The following is a 26,889-nucleotide window of genomic DNA, read 5'->3' as shown; positions in this document are numbered from 1 at the left end:
CTTTAATGAAATGCAAGATTAAGAAATAATACCTATCAATGCTATTACGTAATCCAAAGTGTTACCACCCACTCTGACTCTCAGGACGTAGCTGATAGGATGGCAGACAAATTCAGTGCGATGTTCATCCCAGAAACCATCACTGTAGTTCTATAAACCACTGACTCACTTACATCTCCCCCAAGGGCAATATGGGACATGCTCTCAAAACCTAAAAATATTACTTCTATTGGCCCAGAAAAAATACATAGACACATCATTAATAGTGAACTTATGTAATTTAAGCTTAGCCACTGGGTGTTTCCCTCTGAAGCATGTAGAATAGGTGTTATGATGCCCCTCTATAAGGCAGGTCTACTACAGACTCCATAATAGCGTTTTTTGCAAAGTCATGGAAGACATCATTTCTTGCTTCTTAAAGTACAATATAAAAAAATCTCAAAATGAAACTTCAACAGACTGGTGTTATCAAGGGCAAGTCATGTCTTCTCAATATAGTGACCTTCTGAAGACTGCCTAGTAAAGATCACTGAGGTGGTGGGTAGTAGTCATAGAGTCCATACAGTATAATTGTATCTGATGAAAGCACTGTCACCATCTCCCATAATGGTATTGTTAATAAGCTAAAGGACATACAATTAAACCCTTATGTGGTAACGTGAATATTAAATTGTCTGAAAGACAGAACTTATATAGCTAAGGTGTCAGTTGCTGCCTCAGAAAGCAAAATGCTAATTGGTGGCATACCTCTGAACTTACTGTTGGAACCTCTTCTTTATGGTATTTATTATCTGACCTCTGTAAACATTGACATTTAGCTAAGTAAATTTACCAATTACTGTGAACTTTGAGTAATTGTTTGATCACCACTTGACATAGAAACATTGCATCAAGAAGTAAACCTTATAAACCAGAAACAAATAAAATGGAAAATCTAAATGCACAAAAATTGCAGTATTGTCATGTTTGGTAAACAGATCTTGCATTTGGCTTACAATATAGCTAGTACACAGTCCAAACTGACACACTAGTCAGGGATCTTGTCACCTTTGCTGACAACTCACTCTCCTTCAACCATTGGATAGTAATAATAGTCAAGAAAACCTTTTATTAAGCTCATCTGATATATGAAGGATTTCATCCAGGTCAAAAGATTTTATCATCCCTTTCTACTCGGCTTTGATCAGACAGATTATACATTACAGAACATAACCTAATACAGAGGAAATGTAATTTAATAGCCTTAAAAGTAGTGCACACTTTCCTTAAGGGAAAACAAAGCAACATAAGAGAAAACTAGTTGTACAGGAATTACTACTCTAGACATTGGCATATAAAATTCTAAATTATACAATGACTAGCCATTAATATTCAAAACCAAGCACACTAATTGGTCAGCCCAACCAGCGTGCCCATTGTAAATCCAAGAATACACCAACGAAAAAATATCCAGTCCCCCGGACTTTTTTCCATTAGTATATCTCATAAATGTTTTACTTTTCTTTCTTTTTTTTATAAAATAACAAAACGGAAGACCTCAAATGAATGTCGGAGATGGTGCAGACAAAAATAAAATGATAATCACATATGTTCTGCAAAACTATAGAAAACTATAGAAGCTTACCTGATTATATTGTCTGTTCCGGCTCTCCCTCATTTGTTAAAAGTCTCCCAGTATCTTTTTTTTTTGTTTTCAAAAAAAAAAAAAATCAATTGAGATCTTTCTCTGTTGCTTCCTTTGCACAGCACTGATGTACTGCATAAGCTTGGGGAACACAAGCCCCAGACGCATGCACAGTACATTAGAAAAAGCCACGGGATACCAGAAAAACAGGTAAGGGTAGCACGGAGGCATTATACAAAGACATTATTTAAGAAAAGTAAGTATTTCTTTCTTAAATAATGTCATTGTATAATAGCAATAACCAACTCCGTGATTGTGGTATATTGAAATTTACACACTGTTAGCTTTATTTAATCACTTGGACCTCACCCTAATGATTAAACCACACCAACCATGGGTAAATCTTCAATATAACCACACCACGTCATTTGTTATTTCTTAATAGAGGGTTGTCACAACTTCTTATGTAAGGTTTGTGTCAAAGTTCATTTTGGATTCTTACTAAAAATAAGAAAACAAGATTTGAGCTGTATTGCTACATCACCCCGTTTTGTATGTGTCTATCCAGATATACTACACAGTTTGTGATTCCCACTAAGAAGAATAACAATTTAAAGACCCTTATCTACCAGGACAGGGGTGAAGCCCTTTCCCTGTACACTGTTGAATATACACTCCTATGTGAACATCTATATCTTGGACTATGTGCCATTAACATCCCAATCCCACATGATTCCTTGCACCTCTGAAAGGCAGTCAGGACCACAATCACTACAACTGAGGATTTAAATATCTGCCTAGATATAAACAAAACATGTTATAGGAACAAATATATTATCAAATGCTTATCACATCTCAGGAGCAATCTGCCTCTATATATAAAACTGAGAGACCCTCGCAACTTTCAGAACAAACCTTGACAATTGGATTGGCATCCACAAATTCATTCTTGCCATGACTGAAACTGGTCTTTTGGAAATGAGAGGTACTTCATAACAGTGGGCACTGACAATGTATATCTTGCCTTCCTGTAGTCTCACCACACAGTTTCTGGGATCCTGTGATCTGATGCTCAATGCTTAAGTTAACACCTGTTCTAACTGCCTCCGTGAATAGTACACAGCTTCTTATTTTACGTAAAACAATAAAAATGTTCTGGTCGTGGTAAAAACTAGCATATAAAGCTCTGTGGAATAACAACAAATATTGTCTAAAAGCTTATTCTAAAAGAACAAAAATGAAATTTACCATTGACTGATCATATAATATTGTAAAAGAAGAAAGTACAGTGCTCAGAGTAACATTTTCTCCCCATTATGCATATAGCTTGAATTTGAAAAAAAAAAGCTAACTTACTCTGGCTATAAATGAAATAAAGGCAAGCCTGTGAATGCTGAAGATGATAACATCACAATGTAACCACTTATAAATTAAATGAAATTCAAAGAAATAAGTAAAACATTTTGCAGTTAACTAATATGATGCAAAAAAAACATACATAGAAATGTAAAATAGTAGGAGTCATTAATATTTAAGTTGTTTTCTTGGAACAAATGGACATATTACTTTTAATGATTATAGGTAGTGAGCCAGGCTTACTTGGCAGACTGGTGAATAAAATGTACTTAATTTGGGAGAAACAAATCATGTGCATGGTCAAGGGGAATCCCTAGAAAACAAATCTATTAAAATGAACTATAGTTGGCATGAAATACTAATACTACAGTTAGTGCTCATTTTCCCTGTAGAGGGCAAACCTACATTTTGAGAATTAGTCCAGTTCCTTCTTTGTGTAAAATGGTATGGACAGAAGCAATTAGATAGTTAAAATACAAAACAGTTACAACTAGAACATGTAAAATATTCTAGATGGGTTGCTGCTTTGGTACCTATACTGAAATCCAAAGAAAAATTAAAGTGTGTGGAGATTATAACTCTTCACAGTTCTTGGTCATCTTGCTAATAGCCTGTATGTGATACCTTTTTCTGTTGAAAAGGCATGTCCTACTTTGTCTGTGAAGGTCTCCATCAGGTTCCTGGTTCCTTCCCATATCCTAAAGTCATCCAATTTGGGTGAAAAGATAATCCTCTAAATTGTCCACAGGCACTGATATAGTGTATTAGTGAATGAGTATATGCATTATTCCTGTGATACGATGGCATCCCATTAAGGACTGTTTCTGCCTCCAGCTCCCAGTGTATCTGGATCAGTACTTTATAACTTAAGTGAAATACTTTTTTATTGTGGCAGGGAGTTAGAAATGTTTTAATTTAGATATTAGTTATGCTTCTCAATCAATGATTTATGATTTGGGGTTGTCAGACTAAGAAATACTTATGTATCCTGGCCACATGGTGCAGAGGAATAGAGACTGACAGTACCTCAGACAGCCTGAGTTTGATTAGCAGGTGGCACAGGCTCCCCATCTAGAGGGGATGGGGTAGCCTGGCTCATTGCTGTAGCAGTATGAATAGTGTGGTGAACTCTCCACTGCAAGTGGTGTGATTCTTGGATAGCAGTTTGTGCATTCATGGAAGATTGCATTCACATCCTGAAGGCAGCCATACTGGAGCTTGAAAGGCTGCTGTAAGGAGTTGGAGTCGGGGAACACTCTCCGGCAAGAGTACAGCACTGCAACAGTATTTTCAGTATTCTCGCTGAAGCAAGACTGGATCAGCTAGAGACTGTGGTGAATAAGAAATGGAGTTGGTAACAGTTGAAAGTCAGCTGCAGAGTGCTAAAAAATCAATAAATACTCAGATAAAAAAATGTATATGAAATAACTTACCATCACGAGTGTGAACATTCTCTGCTGCACTTCAGAAAACCATAGGAAATGTATTATGAACTATGGCACGTGCGGCTATTTGGTGATATCCTAGCTATTAGTGCTGCTTCAGAGAAACATCTCCATTACACAGACAGTGATGAATAGGATGCTGTTTATTGTCCTAAAATAAACAAGTCTGTGTGAGTGTGCGCGTATGTCTTTATGTGCGCGTGTATCCTTGATTTTCCAGAATGAAAAAATGTATCTATATTTTATGAATGACAGTTTGACATGGATTTTGAAAATTAAATAAAAATTCAAGGTGAAGAGATTTATCTAATGTTTCCAGGTTAAACAACTGGCTGCTCTCATTTAAAGATAACAACAAACAGGATATGCTCATTTAAAGATAACAAACATGATATGTCAACATTGCTGGCAGACAGAATTCACTGGCAGATAGAAAGGCTCTGCAACATTATTCTTGATAGTTTTCACTGCACAGAAAATCCCTCAAATGTATTATGTAATTTAGCAATATCTATTGTCTCTACAGTGAAAATTCATTTATTCTTTTGCTCCCCTTCCATAAATCACACCATGCACACCAGTTCCAATATGCCTAGAATTCACTATTGCAGATAGGGCAGCAATATCTTTATGCATCTATAAGTTAATTATGAAGTATTTTATATACAGTTGATCTTAGCCCAAAGGCTGAGAAATGAACGCACAAATTATTTTCCAAGAGCTTCATCATCGACTATTTTCATAAGTTAATTATGAAGTATTTTATATACAGTTGATCTTAGCCCAAAGGCTGAGAAATGAATGCACAAATTATTTTCCAACAAGAGCTTCGTCATCATTCAACATGAGTATAAGATATTCTTTTCTTCTTGACTGAAATAATTTAGCAACTGCAAAGTAGCAGTTTCTGTTCTAAAAGGTCAGGTTCCTATCAATGACCTCACTATACAAACTGCAATAATTGCTACCTCCTTCAATTTTCAATAGTCTTTAGGACTATGGGTCTGTGGACCGTATTCTGTCCATGTAAGCCCTAGCGGGGGTTCTGATACATTGTGGACCATACTCTGTCCACATATGTAGATGTACCCCTCCTCCCTACATGCACATTAATTGTATCAAATGATAGTGTCTTTCCACTGGAAGATGGAATGTCCCCTAACCAACTATCATCAAATACTGAACAAAATTATTCATACCAAGGACCTTTACACTTTACTGCTTAGTATCGCTTTTAGGAGACATAAGACATCTTATGATTCACGTATTGGAAACTGCATCTTATCATATTCTAACTTTGACAGTTGAATAGGAGGCAGAAAGGGAGGGGCCACTTTCTTCACTATAATCCTGTCAGAACAAGTGAGCAGGTAAATCTGTTCCTTAGGGTTTATATCATATTGATAAAATCCTACTCTCCTTGCCAAGCATTATTAATTGCATGGTACACCACCTCCTTTTCAACTAAGCTATTTGACCTTTTGCCAGTAAGAGAAGGGGAGTTCAGGACAAAGTTTTCTGTTTCCAAACTATATTTGACTTATCACTTCTGTCCATTATACCACACCATTTACACTGATTATCGTACAAATGTATCTCGTTATTGCAGGTAGGTTAATTATAGTATACAACACTTCAAACTTTAACTGATTTGTGACCCACATTCCTTTAACCAAGGTTGTCAGAAATTTATTACAGAATCTTGCATATCAGTCCGCTTGTTTATCTTCTAAACATGATTATCAGATTTCCATGAGGTCCTTCTATGAGTTAACAAACACACATTTGTACATCTTCCACTAATAACTTTACCCTACCATAGCATAGCCATATAGTTAGCCTGACCATTAACATGCCATTTCATCTAGTGAAAAGTGGTACCTCCTATAACTGTACCTAAGGTCTGAAATTCAGATACTGGCAATTGTCTCTGAGACTTTACAGACTGAGGCTCATACTCCTTTTATGTAAAGTCACCTGCTGAAGGAAATACTAAGGATCTTCTCATCCGACTTCTCAGTGTCTCTTTTCGGAGGTGTAAGGCCTTGCGTAGTTCTCTGTGAGAGGCCACAATCTACCAAGGTCTCTTGCAAAACCACATAATGCACTGGGCATAAATCATGACCTGTTCTTCCCAGGGTACCGATCTTCTCCCCCTAGCCATCCTGTTCCACACTCTAATCTCACCTGATGATACCTAAAGTAAGAGGATTCTTTTACTTTTCAAAATTGAGAGACTCACACTGCTTATTTCTTCCTTTCCCCTCTACTCTCACCCTACCTCCCCTATTTTATATGTACTTTTCTAAATACCACTCCATTTTCCTGCTTATACCTTTCCTGCTACCCAAGATTGCCTGTCTACCACTACTCATTCGCCTGTCTATCTTAAACATATATAAATCACTCCTTACCCCCTTTTAGTTTCTTAAATAAAAAAAAATGTGTACATTAAATTGATCTAAGATTACCTTGCTGAGATGCACTCTGTCTTGTGTATTAATAGGCTTGAACATTATCCTTCAAATAATGTTGTTAACGAAACATATATGCTCCAACTTTTTCCTCTGTTCTCATGGCTTTATTCACATATTTCCCAGCATGCATAATGCCCTTGTAACTAAATGATGTTCTCCAGATAAAGTGGGATAACGTTTTTGATAATATACTTATTACATTTAATACAAAGTTATGAAATAGATGCCCTTTAGCATTATAACAACCTTTTAAATAAAACTCTACTACTGTAGACATTTCAGCTTGCCAATACTAAAAAATAGATAAAATAACAAAATCCCTGACTTGACAATACTTGTCCAAGTCCCCTTCAATAAACACATCACACTGAATGATGTTTGATGACCTTTATTAAACTTCCATAAAATAGCTTTGATAACCAGTATGTATTACAATGGAACATAGTATAGCTGATTTAACACAGCATACATATACATGTAATGTTAATCAGGGCAGCGTGACCTCACTCATCCTGACCCAGTAAGCTGCGTCCATACCTTCACTCACTTACTTTACTTATGAAGCAGCGTCCAACAACTCACTTCAGATACCATTTATTAAATTACACCTCCAACCAAATAAGCAGCATCCTTACCTCCACTCACATATATTTATCACTTATTGAATTAAACATCCAAAGCAATAATCATCATCCTTACCTTCACTTGCTTATTTATTTATCAAGCAGCCTCCACCTGCTCACTTTCTTTCCCAACTCATTGAAATGAACATCCAAAAACAGAGAAGGAACAGAAGAGGGCAAGGCTGTCCCTTTTCTCTGCCCACCAGCCTGACCAGGCTGTTCCCCCTCTCTCTTACCAGAATTTCAACAACCTAACCACCCATAAAAAAGGGAGGGAGGGATGGTTCAGCCAAACATCATTCAGAGCATCCATCTTCTCTAAACCCAACTGAATCCCTATCAACAACCCCAAAAGCCCTGCCATATAAGCACCGAAAGCTGCCACTTGACTAACAGTTAAATAAACCAATGATCCCTTTCAAATACTAAAATAATAACCATATCTTTGCATAACTTCTGTATATCAACTAACTTCTCACTCATCCTGACTACCAATGTTATCATAATGAGCCCTGGGACATTACCTGCCCAAGGTAACACCAAAAACATTAAACCCAATGCAGTGTGAAACCACACAATGACAATTGCCTAGCATCATCCTAACAGCAGCCCTATATAATAAAGTCCAAAAGCAATCCCTCCATCACTCCAACTATCCAGCATAAGCATAGAACATAGTGACCATCCTAGCCTTTGCTGACCCACAAACGCTTTTGAAATGACTAAATACAGCCATAACATAAATGCCACAGAAACTGTAACCCCATGAACTCTATATCCCAACACAAATCCTCGCAATAAAACCCCCCTTGACAGTAGTCAAAGACCGTCAATCTTCCCTGTCAACCTACCTCAACCCTTCGAATCAATGACCACTAACCAAATTAATTCACTTAACCTTGTCATCCATGCAGCTGAAGACTTGTCAGTAGACAATGTCTGTCAATCTTCACACTATCAAACCTACCTCAACCCTTCAAATCAATAAACCATCAACCAAGATTAAGTTCACCTACCCTTGTCACCCGTGTAGCTATACTACCCAAAGCTAACACTTCCTCAACCAAATAAATGCCATACATTTTTACCAAGCTAGCAAATTTATTTATTTATTATTTATTTATTTGACATTTGTTGACTGAGTTGGTCCAGCTGGGCTGAAGCCCTTTTTCAGTGGAGACCCGGGGAGAAAAGCTCTACAAATACAAAGATACTCTAATGCATGACTACAAAAGACATTGTACATAGATATGTAGAATAAGATTAAAAAATAACAATAATACAAATTAGAGAAAAGATATGTGATTGCTAATCACTTCTAAAAATAAGTAATGTACAGTCTATTACAGTACAGAGTAAATGTTATATAATTAGAAAAAAAATACATTTTTTAATCATCAGTACACCTGAAAAGTAGCAGTGGGAAACTACAAGTCAGATATAATTTGAGTTAATGCCTATATTAAAATGCAGGTACAAGGTAGAGAGAGTAGAAGAAGGAGTTGTGCTGAGAAATTAGGTGGAAGAAAAAGGAAGTAGGGTGATACAGGTGAGGGAGGGAGACAGTTTGGCCAAAGGAAGTAAAGTCAGTCTGGGGGATGATTACGCTGATATAGTCTTAAGTTGCTTAGGCGTTTTTTAATGCAATTCTGAACTGATGCTTGGGTTTAATATTTTGAATGTCAAGTGGACGTTTATTCCAGTTTTCAGCTGGTGAATAGCTGTAAAGGTTTTTGCCAAAGTTGATCTTTGGCTTGTATATGGTAAGGAGATGTTGTTCTGAGCTCCAAAGTGTCCTGGGTGAGGAGTAGGAGGAGATAATAGAGGAAATGCAAGGGACAGAAAGATGGTTGGTGCAGTATGGAGTGAATTTCATGAAATTGAGAGAGGAGGAGGTTATGGGGAAGCTCTAACCAGTTTAATTTCCTGAGTGCCAAGCAGTGGTGAGAAAAAAGTATGGGAGTTCAGCAGCAAATAAGGCAACTTTGTTGCAGGTGGCTTCTAATTTAGAGAGAAGTATGATTTGTAAGTTGGTGACTATTTGAGAGCCATATAGAAGATTTGGTAGTAGATAGGCATGGGACAGGGCTGTCTTAGCTTTACTAGACAAAATTTTTGTTCCTGTAGAAGAGACCAAGTTTTTGGTGGGTTTTCTTAATGTTACTGAGAACATGTAGGTTGAATTTTACCTCATCATCAGTAATGACCCCGTGCAGTTTGATGTGAGTTTCTACCATGATGGGTGTCTTATTTTGGGGGGAGATAGAGAAAGTAGATGATGCATTGTTTTTGCGACAAAGAGCAAGAGTTTGGTCTTTTTTGGGTTTAAGATTAGCTGATGTTGGTTGAACCATTTTTCAATAGACAAAAAGGAGTTCTGAGTTGTAGTCTGTAGGTCAGAGAGTGTATCGGCTATGGTGATGACTGTGGAGTTATCAGCATACTGTACCAGCAAAGACTGAAGAGTGGAGGTAGATAATTGATTGGCAAAAATATTAAAGAGTAGTGGGCCTAGTATTGAACCTTGGGGTACTCCCGTGTTTATAGGGAGTTCTGGGAAGATTGCTGAAATCCATTTTACAGATTGGAAGCGATTGCTGAGGTAGCTAGAGAACCAAGAGATATCAGAGGTAGATGGGTTGAGTTCAGAGAGTTTATATAAGAGGATGGGGTGAGAGCAGTGTCAAAAGCTTTTGAAAGATCGAGAAAGAGGCAAGAGACTAGTTTGTTCTGGTGTCAAGCTTGTGTGATGGTGTTGATAAAGGAGATGAGGGCAGTAGAGGTACTGTGACTAGGCCGGAAGCCATGTTGGATGGGGTGATTAGGTTCTCTTGTATGAGGTATTGTAGGATTTGTTTGTGAGCACATTTTTCCAGGATCTTTGACAGGTGTGATAGAATTGCAATGTGCCTAAAGTTGGAAAGTATGGTGGTGCTACCACCCTTATGGATGGGTAGGGTGTAGAATTCTTTCCAGATTGCTGGGACTTTGGCCTCAGTGATGGAGCATTTAAGGAGTATGGATATGGGTAGGGCAATGGAGTTGGCTGCTTTCTGGAGAAAGAGTGGAGGAAGATCATCAGCTGAGAGGGAGCATGACTTAAGTTTCAGAAGTAGGGATTTAATGTAGTGGGTGGCTACAGTTTTTAGAAAAAAGGCTGAGGAGGTGTTAGAGGTTTTGGGAGGGTTGGTGGGTGGGGTTGAGTTGGTGTTGGAGGTGGGATGGTTGGTTAATTTGTTAATGGAGTCTATAAAGTAGGAGTTAAAGTTAGTAGCAGCTTGGAGAGGTATTTGTAGGACTAGGTTGGGGAAAGGAGGGATTTCATGGATGAAGGATTTGGTTAATAGCATGCCAGAATTTCTTTGGGTTGTTTAAGTGTGCATCAAGAGGATTAGTGTAGCAGTTTTTCTTATCATTGGTGACGTCTTTCTTAATAAGGTTGTGCAGTTGTCTATACTATTGGAGATGGGAAGGGAGTTTGGCTTTAGTCCAGAGCTTCCAGGTTTTATCCCTCTATGGCATTATGGTGTGAGTTGCATTTGTTAGCCAAGGGGATATAGCTGACTTTATTATGATATTTCATATGAGGTTAGGGAGTTAAGTATGCTAAGGAATATTCTGTTAAATTCCATAACTTCCTCATCAAGGGGTTTGTGGTTAATGAAAGAGCAGTTGACAGCTGTTTAGTTTAATAGAGACAAACATGTTTAATTTGCGACATGCTTTATCTTGTGTGGTTTATACAAGTGAGGAGAACAGCTGAGGGCTTTAATTGAACTGTGATCATTAACGGTATCTGGTAGGGTTTCAGGAGAAATGATACTTATGGGGTGTGTTACTAGGATCCAGTCAAGAAGAGATGAATGATTTGTGGATTTAGAGGTATAGGCCGGTGTGGATATTAGTTGGGTGAAACAATGCAGATTGATAGAGGTGGAGGGGGATTCGGTGGACAGAGTTAACCAATTGATGTTGACATCTCCAAGGAGTATAGTTTCACTGGGGAGTTAGTGCAGTGTGAGGAAAGGATACTTTTCAGTACTGCAATGTCACCAGGCGGAATGTTGATGACAGCTATATTAAGTGAGGTTTGAGTATTCGATTTACAGTTCGCAACAAGAACTTCTGCAGGTGAGGCTGTGGCGGAGGGGATAGTTACAGGGATTAGGGTAAGGTGGTCAGAGAACATGATAGCAATGCCACCTCCTTTCTATGGGTTCTGTCTAGCTTGGGATGTTTTATCCAGGGGGAGGATGTCTTTGTCTGGCATATGTTTTTTTTGCCAAGTTTCACAGAGGGCTATGATGTCTGGGTAGTGTACAGATATCCAGGAATGGAATTCAGTGGTTTTGTTTAGCATGCTTCTCATGTTAATTGAATAAACAGATATGCGGTTTGGTGGGATATAGTGGTGGGCTATGTGGAGGTGTTAATATGTGGGGAAGGGGGTGCTGGGCCAGGGTTAGGGTGGATGTCTCCTGCAAGTAGCAGGGATTGTAGATTGGGGATTGGATTTCGAGTAGGGATGTCAAGTAGATAGTATTTAGGTTTACCTTTTTGGAAATTTGGCTTAGAAGTACCTAATTTTGTGTTTACAAAGAATCTTATTGACTGAGTGGTTGTGAGTGTGCTTGTGGGTGAATAGGAGAGTATGAAGACTGGAGGATTTGTAGCAGTAGATGACTGGTAGTTGGGTTTGAGGCAAAAGCTGCATGAGGTGAGGTTGAATAGGATAGTTAGGCTAGAAGCATGAATTAGTGCTAGGAGGAGGGTGAGGTTAGTCATGGTGAAGTGAAGGAAGGATGAGGGAGTACTGTATGTGTGGATGAGATCAAGGGAGGATATGTAATAGGAGCTGAGTGTGTCAGAGTGTGTTTGCTAGTGAGGGAGGGGTGCAGTGAGGAGTGTAAAGGTCGGTGGGTTGGGGAGAGGAGGGGAGATGGAGGTGGAAAAGAGATTGTAGCTTAGGAGTTGGGGGGAGGGTGTAGTGGGGGAGTGGTCTACAGAGGGAGGAAATAAAGGAAATTATGTCAGGGGTGTGTGGAAATGGGGGTAGGGTAGGGTAGGGTAGGGGAGTGAGCCCGAGCATAGCTAGGACGAATGGAGTGGACTGGCACAGCTGAACAAGGTAAGTGGATTGTTTAGAAAAACAATCTGTAAATTTATGAAGGAGGGTATGTTAGTCTGAAAACCTGGGGGTCACTGAAGGGGGGAATAGGGAGAGTGATACCAGAGAGGTCTGGCGCTTAGTTCCTATGTCCCTAGTCATAGCAGGCACTAGTGGGCAAGTGTGGTATCCCCACTTAGAGTAGGACAGAAATAATTTTGGAGGTGTCTGTGTAAAGGAGTATCAGGGTAGCAGCTAAGATGGGCTGTTTAGGAGAGCCACTTTACCAGGAGGAGCAGTGTTTACTAGTGAGAGAAGAGTGGACTTAATGATAAGAACAAAAACAAAATCTAACTAGTCTAGGGAAGACTCCAGTCACCAAAGCCGTAGATGAGGGTAAGGTGGTTCACACAGCCTATCTTGACCTCGCCAAGGCTTTCAACACCATCCCCCCATTCTGGAATTATAGCTAAACTAGGTATAAATCCCTACGGCACAAGATGGGTTGCCAACTGGCGCACTGACAGAAAAACACCACGCCTCGTACGTACAGCTTGCACGGCCAAACCATTAGTAGAAAAAACACAAACGGCCAGCATATATAATCCAACGCTTTATTTTGCAGAAAACCAGGAACATAAAAATGTCCCAAACATAACTCCAACCTCAGACCGGTTTCGGCAATATGCCTTCTTCAGTGAGTAAAAAACATGCCTAAACCTGAGCATCATAATTATTTATATCCTACATCAGTCATGCTTAACCAATGTTATAATCCAACCCCTTTGATACATATTCATGAGCCCAAAGAACTACTGACAAGAGCTTATAGAGTCATATATGTAACAAAGGTAATGAACAAATATAATTGCAAATGCAAAAAGTATTTACAAATATGGATGTAGATAACATGAGTGCACGTCTTAAGATAATAATAATCAAATCATAAAGATGAAAAAATAGTAAAAATAAACAAAAGATGGTATATAAATGCCACACAAACATGATTCAACCTAGTCTAAACCCTGTCCACTAAACACAGACCAAATTATATACCTTTCAATTTTAACAACCCAATCACTCCATATAAACATATATGTACACACACACATATATATATATATATATATATATATATATATATATATATATATATATATATGTACCATATTAGAAGGGGAAAACCACATTGGTAGTCACAAAAAATATATAAAGTGTGATGATTCAATTATAAATACAACCCATTTGTAACATGAAAATTAAATGGAGCTTCTCATAGCCTTGTACCTATAGGACAAAGAGCTAAATGAAAAAATATTCATTATAAATGGTCATTTATACCAGGAGAAAACAAAGCTCCAAGATGAATAATCCAATATTTCTCTTTAAAGCTTAGTGCATTCTGCCATCCCTGTTGATGGCTTCTACCCCTATAATCCTGTCAATGACAGTGAACATGAACCTGGCTGAAGGATGTTTAAGTGTATGTTGAAAAGTGCATTAGTTGGCTTTTTGTTTCGTATGTCACTCCTGTGTTCCCCTATTCTAATACGTAGTGAACGTGAAGTTTTGCCTACATAAAAGGCTGAGCACTGGCATGTCGCTAGGTATATCACCCAACTACTGGAACAGTTCCCAAAAATTCTCAGATCATAAACTTTACTAGTATTGGCACTGGTGAATTGTTTGGTTTTATTTACCTGATTACACGATATACAATGCCCACACTGAAAGGTGCCCAAAAGCTCATCCCCCATAATGGTGAGTTGTTTATATTTTGCTCCTCCACTATCCTGATGTTTGTAATGTGAAAAAAGAGAACCCAGTGTTCTACCCCTTCTATAGGAAAATTGGCATTTGTCACCCAACCTCTCTCTTAAAAAATCATTGGCCAATAGAATATTCCAATTGTCATTGAGAACCTTCCTAATAACCTGATGATTCCTACCATATGTGGTTATAAATCTCAAAGTAGAATCGTGCATAATAGGTGAGTGGTCCCTATATTCCAGCAATTGACTTCTCTGCTGTTGACCCGACCAATTCCTGGCAGATAGAATATAAAATGGATGATATCCCCTTTCTAAAAATCTATTAGTTAGATCAATATTTGCATCCTGATAATCCCTTGCAGAGGAGCTGATGCGTTTGATCCTCAAAAATTGGGATTTGGGAATATTTCGGACGGTGTGGCGTGGATGCATACTAGATGCATGGAGTAATGTATTATATTGTGGGTATTTACGGTGAATCTTCGTACCAAGAGTATTATCAGTATTTCTATAAAAAGTAACATCAAGGAAGTCAATCTGATTCAAGTTGGAAGTAACCGTAAATTCAATTCCCCATATGTCACTGTTAAGATATTCCATAAATTCACGTAAATACCCTGAATCCGCACGCCACACCATCCAGCAGTCGTCCAAGTACCTGCGCCATATGTCCATTTCCACCATGTAGATATTGTGTGATGGATTATAAATAAGGCATTCCTCCAGGTAGGCCATGAACAGGTCAGCGTAAACGGGTGCAAAAGAAGCTCCCATAGCCGTCCCCTGGAGTTGCCAATAACATTCCCCTTGAAAATACAGAATGTTTTTATTCAGTACATGTTCGGACATACAGATGATTAATGTATTGAAACCTGGTGGGTATAGATCGGCTTTCTCTAACCAAAATTGTAAAGCTTGTAAGCCTGCCCAATGTGGTATGCTGGTGTAAAGGGATCTAACATCCAGTGTGCACAATAACCACTGTGATTCAATTTGTGTATCCTGGATAATTTGTAAGAATTGTGTAGTGTCTTGAATCCTGGCTCTCACATGTTTCAATAGAGGTTTTAACTGCTGAGTTAGAAATGCCGATAGTGGTTCCGTGAGTGAGCCATGCCCTGAAACAATCGGTCTACCAGGTGGGCATGTAAGAGATTTATGTATTTTGGGAAGCAAGTATAATATTTGTTTAGATGGATCAGTAACTGTTAAATGTTGGGCTATACTGCGGGAGATGATACCCTCTTCAACAGCTCTGTCGATAAAGGCATCAATTTCTTTTTTGAATTTAGGTGTGGGATCTATGCCCATAGACATATAACATCTAGTGTCAGATAACTGACGAAGACCTTCCTGAATATAATAATCCATGTCCAAAATGACCACCGCTCCACCCTTATCTGCTTGAAGAATAACAATCTTGTTATTTTCTTTGAGTTCCATCAGAGCCTTCTTTTCAGTAGGATTGATATTTTCCTGCAGAATTTGGGATTCAAAAGGTGGAAAATGGAGATCCCTTAATACCGCTTGTTGAAATGTTGCTACATACTTATTCATAGGGGGCTGAAATGTTGATTTCTGAAATCTAAATTCAGTAGATCTTTCAACATTAGCTCTATTAGGATCTGAAAAAAATATCTTTAAATTAAGGCAACAACAAAAATCCAACACATCTACTGCAGTTTGATATTGATCACAAAAGAAACTGGGTACAAATCCCAACCCTTTATTCAAAAGTCTTTGTTGATCCACAGTTAACACAGTATCAGAAAGAATAAGAACATTGTTACACTCTGTATCCCCTATTTCAACAGAACTTGGATCAAGCCATCTATTGAATCTGTGCCTATACCTGTTGGTATGTTTACGCCCCTCTCTATGTTTGTTAACCCTTCTAAAGGGATGGCAGCATTGGTTCGTTTCTTGGCAGGTGATTCTACAGATGGAGTACCTTCACTATCGGTAAGAGAGGACTCATCACCTGAAGTACTGGTATATGACCTATCACTATGCTTTAAAATAGACCTGGGCCTTTTCCTTGCCCCCCCCCCCCCCTGTTCACACTTGGACTAACATCCTTGAATCTAACTGATCTTTGTATTTCAAAAGGTCATCCTCTACTATAGTCCAAAACATCCCTGTTGAATTTTTTCACCTTTCTGCCCTTGATTATTTTATCATAGGTTGTTAATTCTTTGGACAATTTGGTTACCATACTTTCATAATTGGTAGACGATTCAAATTTCTTACATTCAATACTTAGATTCCTAACTTCAGAAATGTTATTGTCGATGGCCCTTTCATAATAAGAAGCCAGTATCCTGACAAAAGCCATAGATCCATCTTGTACCGCTTGATTCCATTCCTCGGTCAACCTCTGTTCAGATCTGCTGACCATTGGTCTTAGTCTAATACGAAGACCTCTAGGAACCACATTTTTATGCAAATAAGCCTTGAATAACCTCAGATGCCAAATATTAGCCCGTAGCCCTTTAAGGCCCTTTTCCAAATTTGAAAACACTGTTTGACATCCGTCTTGTATGTTAATACTACTAACATCGGAGTTGCTGCTTGGGATAGAGTCCAGACCAAATACTTTAATATCCTCCCGATCAGCACACAACCCCTCAAGAATGTTGTCCAGGTCCATAATATTAGTAAAGGTATACCAAATTGTCCAAAGAATAAATTTGGCACCAAAAATAGCTTATATAAAGTAACCAGGATAAAAATATATCAATTACTAGAAAAAGCAAAGTGAAAGCATAAATTGAGGTGTAAGGACAAGAATAAGGCCCAGCTATTATAGATCACAAGGACAGGTCACACTGACTAACCAGAAATAGATATCAAAACACGTCCTTATACTGTATGTTCAGATTTCCACACCGTATGGTTGCAATATTTGCCACCCTGCCAAAAAAACTAATCCGTTATAACATATCACTGAACTAACACCAGATGTATATTCATATAGCCTATAGTTGGCATATATAAGCCAAAATAAATCTCTAATGACCAAAAGACCATTAGGATATCAATAATCCTTATACCAGTGAATCACTGTTGTGCCCACTGATCCTATATACCCCTAGTGTATGCAGTTAAATATATTTGAGAGTCCCAGAGCAGGACCAACACAGGTAGAACTAAAGATCCTGTTTAGATATGTATTAGTGTAACAAGGCTATTTCTCCAAAAACATATAGGCAAAGTACAAAAGCCTAATGGCGTTTGTAATATTTTAGTAGACCATAATGGTATAGACCCATTTAAAAAATGACTTGTACCAGCCAACTTTTCAATAAACATCAGCAAAAGTTGTTCAAACATGCACCAATGGTATATAACCAACTCCGGGTATGCTAGTTATATAAAAAGCAATAAATCAATCAAATAGATTAATGAACAGACTGGTGAATATTTCAATGAAAAAATGATAACATTACATTGTATTCATACTGTATCCTAATCACATATCGATCCCAAAATGAACCTATAAATCCCCTTTAACTACACCTTTGACCATTGAATTTATGGGAAACTTCCTTATAACACGTTAACGATGTTATTAACATTCTGATGAATATCCCAAGGAATCAAAAAATATCTAGTCAAATGACGTTCAGAATCATTAAATATTATGCACCATTCACTCAAAATGTCCCGGTCCATATGTCCAAAATAACTTTCCAGGAGTTAAATATCTCAATGACCATAGACAAAGGCCATATAGACATAGGTATTAAAAACCTTGAATAACTTTCAAAAATATTATGCACAGTGGTACCAAACAGCTGTCAAAACCATTAATGTTGACCCTAAATTGTACATCAATATAGAAAAATGATCTGTAGTTAGTCAAAACCAACCTACTAAGCACCTGACATATTCATATATCGATAAAATTATAAAGAATACCTAACGACATCCCATAACTGTTGATATTCATCTGTATACCCAAAAAGGAATTTCACATACATATAAATGCAAATAAGGAAATCCTATACAGTATACAGTATGTAATGTATCATTAATGTCCCGGTCCCATAGATATGTTGTTAATAGTTCCTGACACTGACAGAACCCACACTGTAAAAGTTGCAGACTCAAAATCTGACCTCAGAGCAGTGACAAGTAGAGTACCATAGGGTTCCATCCTGGGAACTCTCCTGTTTGGTATCTACTTCTCTGAAGTACAGGCTAACACAGAAGGCCTCTGGCTAATGAAGTTCACAGATGACTGCAATCTAGGACCCATAGTCAAGTCCTCAAATGATGTGGACATCCTACAGAAGGGCCTCGCTGAGACAGATGCCTGGTGTCAGAGCCATGGCCTCAAGCTCAATGCCAAAATGTGCAGTGTCATCCCCTTTAGTAAAAACTCTGTACCCATGAACTACCACATAGGCAGCAATCTACTTAACACCAAATGTGTGATAAGAGACGTTGGGACACAGGTGGACAGTAGTAGTCCTTCTACGTGGCACACCTCATCATAAAAGGGTTCTCATCCAGTAAAAAAGAGGTCATTGTTCCCCTCTACTTGACACTCATTAAACCCATTATAGAGTACAATACCCCTTTTGGAATGTACCTCACAAGACATCTGCAGCAGCTGGAAAGGCCACAGAAGTACCTCACAAAGAGGATTACTGGCCTCAAACAGATGCCTTATACTGACCATCTCAAAAAACTCCAGCTTTGCTCTGTACCATATCGTCTACTCTGAGGTGATCTCTGCATAACATATAAAGCTATGTCAAACCCAGAGCTATTGGACATGCTACACCAAAAGAAATCCCAATCCCTCTGAGCTACATGCTCAAGGGACCTAAACCTTGTCACCACAATAAACAGGACATGCTGGAGGGATAGATTCCTGTCCCAGAGACTTTCCATACTCTGGAACAGGCTACCCATCTATGTCAAGCAAAGTTCTTCATTAGCACTCTTCAAGAAAAATCTTGATGAGTGGATGGGAAATAGGAAATACACCCCAGGGATCACTTCTGTGCTTCTGCTCGACAGTGGCACAGGAAAATAACTTTTTTGAGTGGTGTAAGCCAGGGAATCTTGTTGGCTAGGTTTACGTATGCCCTTGTACCAATAGCCTAGTACCTACCTATGAACCTATGAACCTATTAGAGGGACATGAGCTAAGAAGGGAGGAATCAGGTGGGGGGAGTGCTCTCGAGTGCCCTTTAGTGAGTGTGCAAACCCTAGTAGAGTGCAGGACACTTAGTATTAGCAGTAACAGTAGGCTTAAGCCTTAATTAGCTAAATATATCAATATACACAAGTTAAATCAGGACTGGGACCTAAGAGGTTACAAAAAACATAAGCTGCACATATGTTGTTTACAGGGATGATTTTGTCCCATTTTTGATTTTCTTTATTAGTTGAGAAGGAACTTTGGCAATTGTGTTGTAGTTAGTAAGTGTAGTGCCACCCAAACAAACCAGGCTGGTGGGGGTGGGGGTGGGGGGTAAACTAGCATTAGTTCTGGTGTGGGGTGGATTTTTTTACAGGGATGAATTTGTCCCGTTTTTGATTTTATTTATTAGTTGAGAAGGAGCTTTGTCAATGGTCTTGCAGTTAGTAAGTGCAGTGCCATCCAAACAAACCAGGCTGGTGGGGGGGGGGGGGTAAACCGACACTTGTTCTGGTGTGGGGTGGGTTGTTTACAGGGATAACCAAAAGTTTCCCACCAAAATCTTTCCCACAAGAGACTGTATTCATATGTATCCACTATGGCAATGCTCTACCCTCTGTCTTCCTTATTACCAGGTGCCCTAAAGTCCTGCAACCACAAAATCAACCACTCTAGCAGCACCCTAACCCAAATCCTACCTAGCCCAACCCTACAATTTAATGACCCCCGATCATGATTTAGTAGGTTCACATATTCTCAATCAAAAACCTCCTTAACCAAATTGGACAACCTTGCCTTTCTCCAAGCCCAACAGTAATTAAATCTTTCCCATCAAATTCCTTCCCAGAGGGAGCCACAACAGAAATGTAATCAATCAGGCAATGCCCTACCCAACACAGAAAATGTAACACCTATGGAAACTTAGCACCCCGAAGTCTCCTCACATGTAAGCAGTACCAGTAAAGCTTCAACCTAGCTTACTGTTTAAAATTCCTAATGCCATCAGACTAGACCCATCCACATCAATGAATTCATATATCCTTGTATTCCTCATTCCAAACCCTTCTTCCCAGTAAAAGCAAAAGGTCAAAAGGGCCCCCTCACTGCCCTCAGAGGGAGCCTACTTAATCAGTTATCGAGATCCCAAAATCCTACCCAATCTCAGTTAAGACTCTTTCCCATATCCTTGTACTCCCCCCATTCCCTGTGGATGACCTCAACCTCCCCATAATTAAACCTAAACACCTGCTTCACCGAGCCCCTGACGTACCTCATCCTTACTAGTCCCTGCAGTACTCACATATGACACAAACTCTAGCACAATAAAATGCGTAGGTAAAATTGCATCAGTACCTGTGACCTCCCTCTGTGTAGCTCCAGCAATCAAACCCCCTTTGCAGCAATATCCACCACCTGATGAGACCATGTCCTTCTGCCAGCTGGCTGATACGAACTCTGCACTGACCCATTTTGTAGCACTCCAGCAACTGAGATGCCCAGAGAAGCACCACCCTCTGCAAGAAAATAGAAACGTAAATCATAAAATACATAAAACATATTCAAAGACAACCTTCCCACCCTTTGAATTCCACTCAATAAATCCACCTTACTTTTCCACATCCAAGGCCCTATTACCACTTGCCCCAAAACATCTCACTCTTGTATGATGAAATATTACCATATTATCAACTGCAAGGCATTATGCTTTTTTTTAATGTAATTTTATTATTAGTGGGCTTTGTGGTGTATACAAATGATGGCCATGGTAACACAGGCCCATGTCTGCCAATGCATATCAGGAATACCTTACTGGTATCCATGATCAAAATTTACCATGTTATTTTGTTAAGTTCCTTTTTTATATGAATTGCACACCCTTGGCATGTGTCATTGAAATTATAATGGTGCTCACTTACTATAGAGTGCATTTTGCTAAAGCACAGCTGACCCGCCACTACAAAAGCATACCAGTCAACCTCTTAATGAGTTTTCTGAAGGGGTATGAAGCCTAAAATGCCTATGTTTGTCATTTCCTAACTACTGTCACAAATAAAATGCCATTAATTTGTCAGAAAACCACAAGTTTATGAAAACTGGACCAAACTTATGAGACAAACTTCAACATGGTTGCAATAAGCTTACAGTACCACTGTTCTATACTTCATTCCAATAATAATTGGCGACACCCTTTTTTTTTATAATACAACCCACCACTTTTTTACCCACCTTTTCCTTCCCCTTCTTGTCTGTAATGTTTATGTTTGAGGAGGTATGAAAGCCGAAACACAAATGGCAGAACCCACTTTCTGAATGCAACTCTCCCTCATTTGCCATAAGCAAAATGGCCCAAAACATCAGACAGAACCCTGCAGATTCTGCAGCAGTCTTCCAGTTGAGTGGTATGTACCTAACCCCAGCTGTTACCCCACTGACACCTCTAGGGCACAAGCTGTATTACACATGCACAGTCAATAAAGTAAGAGCAAAAAAAAAAATGTGTACAGCTAAGAGATATGGTAACAGCGGGAAGGTATGCCTAGCAGAGGGACTAACACTAAGATCAAGCCTGCACCGGCAGTCCATTTGCTGCCACGGCAAGAGAATCACAATGTGTACTGGACAACACCTGGAAAAGAATGCAGCTACTCAACTTGGAACTGCATCACCTATTTCCAGCCACCATCTTGTGTGACTCAAAGCAGTTGCACCAGTTCAAAACTCAGATTACTATACTGTTGAAGGATACCACTAGCAGAGCAAACTTGATATTCATCCTATGTATACAGTCCTTAATCATACACAGTGTCATAGCAGTTGTCCCAGGACTGAAACCACCCCAACCAAACAGTTTGACCTCCCACATCCCTCACAGATGACAACGCACCAGGTCCTGATCAAAAAAAAAAAAAACTTAAACACTTATGAAGGAATTGAGAGCAAGCAGAAAATAATTACTGTTGCATTGTATAGTTAAGCGCTCCTAAAGGTACCAGATCAAACTACAGACTAATAACAGATTTAAACTAATTTATTAATACAATAAGCAACGGACACATAAATAGCTTACCAAATCATAAGTGCTAACCTGGCTAACACAGTACAGAAGAAGTTTCCTTAAAGGAAATATAATAACAAAGAAGTCACAAATTCCACATGTAAAATTTAAAGTATAACAACAAAGGTTATGAATCTAAGTGGAAACTTTGCTACTGCAGAGATTCTGAGGAATAAATACAGTTGAACATCATGACCCCAGATAGCACTATAAATTCAACAGTTAAGCAATTGCATCTGTGCATAAGCAGCAATAAGCTGCTATCTGCCACGCTCCCAATCTGAACCACCATAGAAACTGCTGCTTAACTAAACCACACACCATCAACAGAACCAAAAGATAAGGATGAACAGTACCACTATGAACTTACAAGAGGTGAAATAAAGGGCTCTATGTTAGCAAGCCTTTCCTGAACACTGTGACCATGCATGTCAGCACTTAAAGTCAACAAACTCACCACACAATCATCATCCGATATAGTGGCGGCCCATGCACATGTGTAGCCCTTACCCCTGCAATTTGGAGCAACAACCATCAGTTCCACACAGCCTGCAGAACACTAAACCATGAAGGAATAAAAAAAAAAAAAACTTCCAACCACAAAAAGAATCCTTTTCCATTACTATTTGCTGCATCACCACCACCAATCTGGTGGTGGCGACTCATCTCAATCCCACTCAACCAACAAAACAGCCATTCAGAGTTCCCAAATGCTGCTCTTACCACTTAGAAAGTTGGTAGAACTGGCTTCGCATTAGCATGACTCCCTTGTAGTGTATGAAGTCTGAAGTCAAGATATCTGACGCCATTTCCTCACTTCATTCCCCAATATTATCCTTAATTTGCTGGAACAGCAGTTGTATGAAAATTGGACTAATATATGAGCAAAATCTGGACAGTCTGTGAAGTCCGTACAGTTGAAAGGTGTGACTCTGAAAATCCGAGACAGTTGAGAGGTATGCCTGGTGGCTGGGAAAATCCTTTCCCCTACTTGAAAATCGGAACTAAAATATGAGGCCAAATATGGACAGTCTGTGAATCTGTACAACTGAAAGGTATGATATCCACCTTTCCTGCTGCACCTCATCACACTGGCGTACACAGATGTAAACTTTGAGCAAATGGACATTTGTTCCATTAACAGTATTTGGTAAACCATGCCCACAACCAGCTAAGTGAACCCCCAGCAACGTCATGCTTGTCCTCGCTGTGGCAAACAGTCCCACTAAAACCCGCAAAACCCTGCAACCACAATGATAGCTCTGGTGAGCAGAGCTTAGCCACACATAGCCAGGATCACATGAAATTCTCACCAGCAACACCTCCTTTAAATGACCACTAACCAGCCATTAGAAAATTATTGTACTACTAGCGAAATACAAATTTAATGACCACACAACCAAACACAGCCCATTAAACTACCTCAAGACCTGTCTATACTAAAAAAAATAAAATAAGATAGCAGTACCTTTCCACATATACAAGCATCGAAAAGGCCGACCTGTCCACCACAATACCTACAGGTTGTTGGGACATAAGCTTGCAGTAGCACGTTCATGCCAAAATGTGATTCTTTACCCAGCTACACTTGCCTAAATCCCTTAAGCCCCTCCCCTCCCTTACTTCATTTCCTCCCAATCATCCCTCCTTCCCATTAACCCTTTCATCCCTCCGCCCTCTTAACTTCCACCAGAATACTGTATTTATCTAACCCCCTCCTGAAGATGTCCCTGGACAAATTGGTTTGTTACCAAACCTCATTTGTACAGAAAGAAAAAAACTCTATTGTAACCTCAAATTAGGTTAAGGGCTACATGGAAGTGTTTCTTGTTTATGATTCAGCACATCATTTGCACTTGGAGTCTATGGGCAAGTGGAGAAGGTTCCTGGATGATTGCTGGAAAGCAGACAAAGAAGAGCTGAGTGAATTTGTAAGATATTTGAATGCAAATAATGGGGAATAGAGTTTACTATTAATAGGGATAGGAATCAAATTTTCTTTTTGGATGTTGTAGTTGATAAAACACAAAATACTACTGCTAGTACAAAAATATGCAGAAAACTATTTCACAAAAATTGCTAACTGAATGCTATCACTTGTCATCAGGTTACATGAATTGTAATATACCCAAGTCTCAGTTTATGAGACTGAAAAGGTTATGTTTAGAGGAAAACAAATATCAAAACCTATCAAAAGAATTAAATATATGTTTACATCTAGGGGTTATAAATAAGGGGAAGTAATAAAGGTTAAGGCGAACAGATTAAAACTGCCTGAGTATAAGACAAGATCATACCTCTCAACTGTACAGATTTTCGACGAATGACCAGATTTTTGCCTCATAATGTTGGTCCATTTTTCATAAAATTGTGATTTTCTGGCAAATTAGTGGCAAATCATTAAAGAATGAAGTTAGAAAATAATGACAGACATTTGAGTTTTAGACTTCATACCTTTCAGAAAATTCATGCTAATGGAAAACCTGTTATTCTATCAAGGTTTTAAGTTTGTAAGAGCAATATTTAAAAAGCGTCCCTATTTTGGGGCCTTTGTCCTACTTTTATAAATGACTTTGTCTGGATTTCTTGCTCTAAGAGGTTGAGAGGTATGGACAAGAGACAGCAAAGAATCTCCAAAATATTCTTTGGTTACAACTTTTGAACAAATTCAGTGGTCTTGCCTAGCCCATAATGTGATCATCAGCTGCAAACCTCTCTCTCCCCTTGGAAAAGGGAGGGGTGAGTCTAAATGAATAAAAATAAAACACTCATGCCTCTATATCCTGAAGAGATGGGATGCTTTGAATACAAATGAATGCTCCCAGATGCCTTCTTTACTGAATTCCAGCAGATCCATCAAGCAGATCAGATGAAGAGTTACAAAAGAGCCAGATATCTAATTTGATTTTTCATTTACAAAAAACAATGTTTCAATGAAACAAATCACTGAGTGATTACTTAACCAAAGCTTTACTCCCAACAGGGACATCTATTTGACAAAATTTTGAACCAGATTAAACCATGGACCCGATATGGCAGACACATACCTCTCAACTGTACAGATTTTCACAGAATGTACAGATTTTTGCCTCGTATTTTTGGTCTGTTTTTCATAAAATTGTGGTTTTCTGGCAATTTAGTGGCAAATCATTAAAGATTGAAGTTAGAAAATAACGAGAGACGTTTAAGTTTCAGACTTTATTCCCTTAAAAATTCATGCTAATGCTAAACCTGTTATTCTATCAACTTTCTAAGTTTGTAAGAGCAATATTTAAAAACTGTCCCTATTTTTGACCATTCTCCCACTTTTATTTATGACTTTGTCCAGATTTCTTTGTCTAAGAGGTTGAGAGGTATGAACAAACAAGGAAATGTTCCGCCTAATATCAGTGTTCAAACAAACTGAAATAACTGAGACAATAGACAATGTAGTTTACAGCGTTGACAACCCGGGACATTCCTATGTTTACTTGTTTTTTCTTTCCGAATAATAAACTAATTAACTTGTTTTTTCCTTAACAAGGTTATATTCCCCTACAACAGGCCAACCACCAGCAGTTATCTGCTTCACCAATGAGGTACCAAAAAGAAAGAAGCTTAAAATGGAAAACAGATACAAACCAGAAAGCTGCACATGCTCAACTAGTTTTATTTTTACTGATTACAACATTTGGAACAAATGTAAAATATATCAGAGAAGTAATGAACAATAACTGGCATATTTTAAAAGCTGATTATTTCTTCTCTGATAACATTCCGACTGTATGTAGTTTGACTTGGCAAAAACACAAATTGTTTTGAAGAATTTAAGCTGCCACAGCCAAGGAAAACAGAGCTCCACATGGATGGTAAACAGGCAATGGAGTAGAAGTCATATGGATGCTGTTCATTCTGCAAAATATTTATTAACAGCAAAAAGTTCACCTAAGTTTTATAAAATAAATATTTTATTTTATTTATTTATTTATTTAACATTTGTTGACCGGGAATGTCCGACTAGGTTCCACAGATCCTGTTTTCAGCGGAGGCCCAGGGAGAAATGCTCCAGAAGCATGTCTTTAGAATGTCTGTAGAACAAATATGTTTGTTAACTGTAGAAATGAAGGAATAATATATTTAGTGTTATTTTCATGTTCTACCTTTTACATTGGGAAAACTAGAAGCAAATTTTAACATAGGATTTCTGAACATCTCAGGAAACATTGAGATGTAAAAGGATGAAAACACTATAAAGAAGTTGTCCATCATAAAATTGCTTAATTTATGTCTTTAGTG

This window comes from Protopterus annectens, chromosome 2.part1 (genome assembly GCF_019279795.1).
Source record: "Protopterus annectens isolate FY-2018-M chromosome 2.part1, PAN1.0, whole genome shotgun sequence".
NCBI lineage: Eukaryota > Metazoa > Chordata > Ceratodontiformes > Protopteridae > Protopterus > Protopterus annectens.
This window is presented reverse-complemented; position numbering follows the sequence as displayed.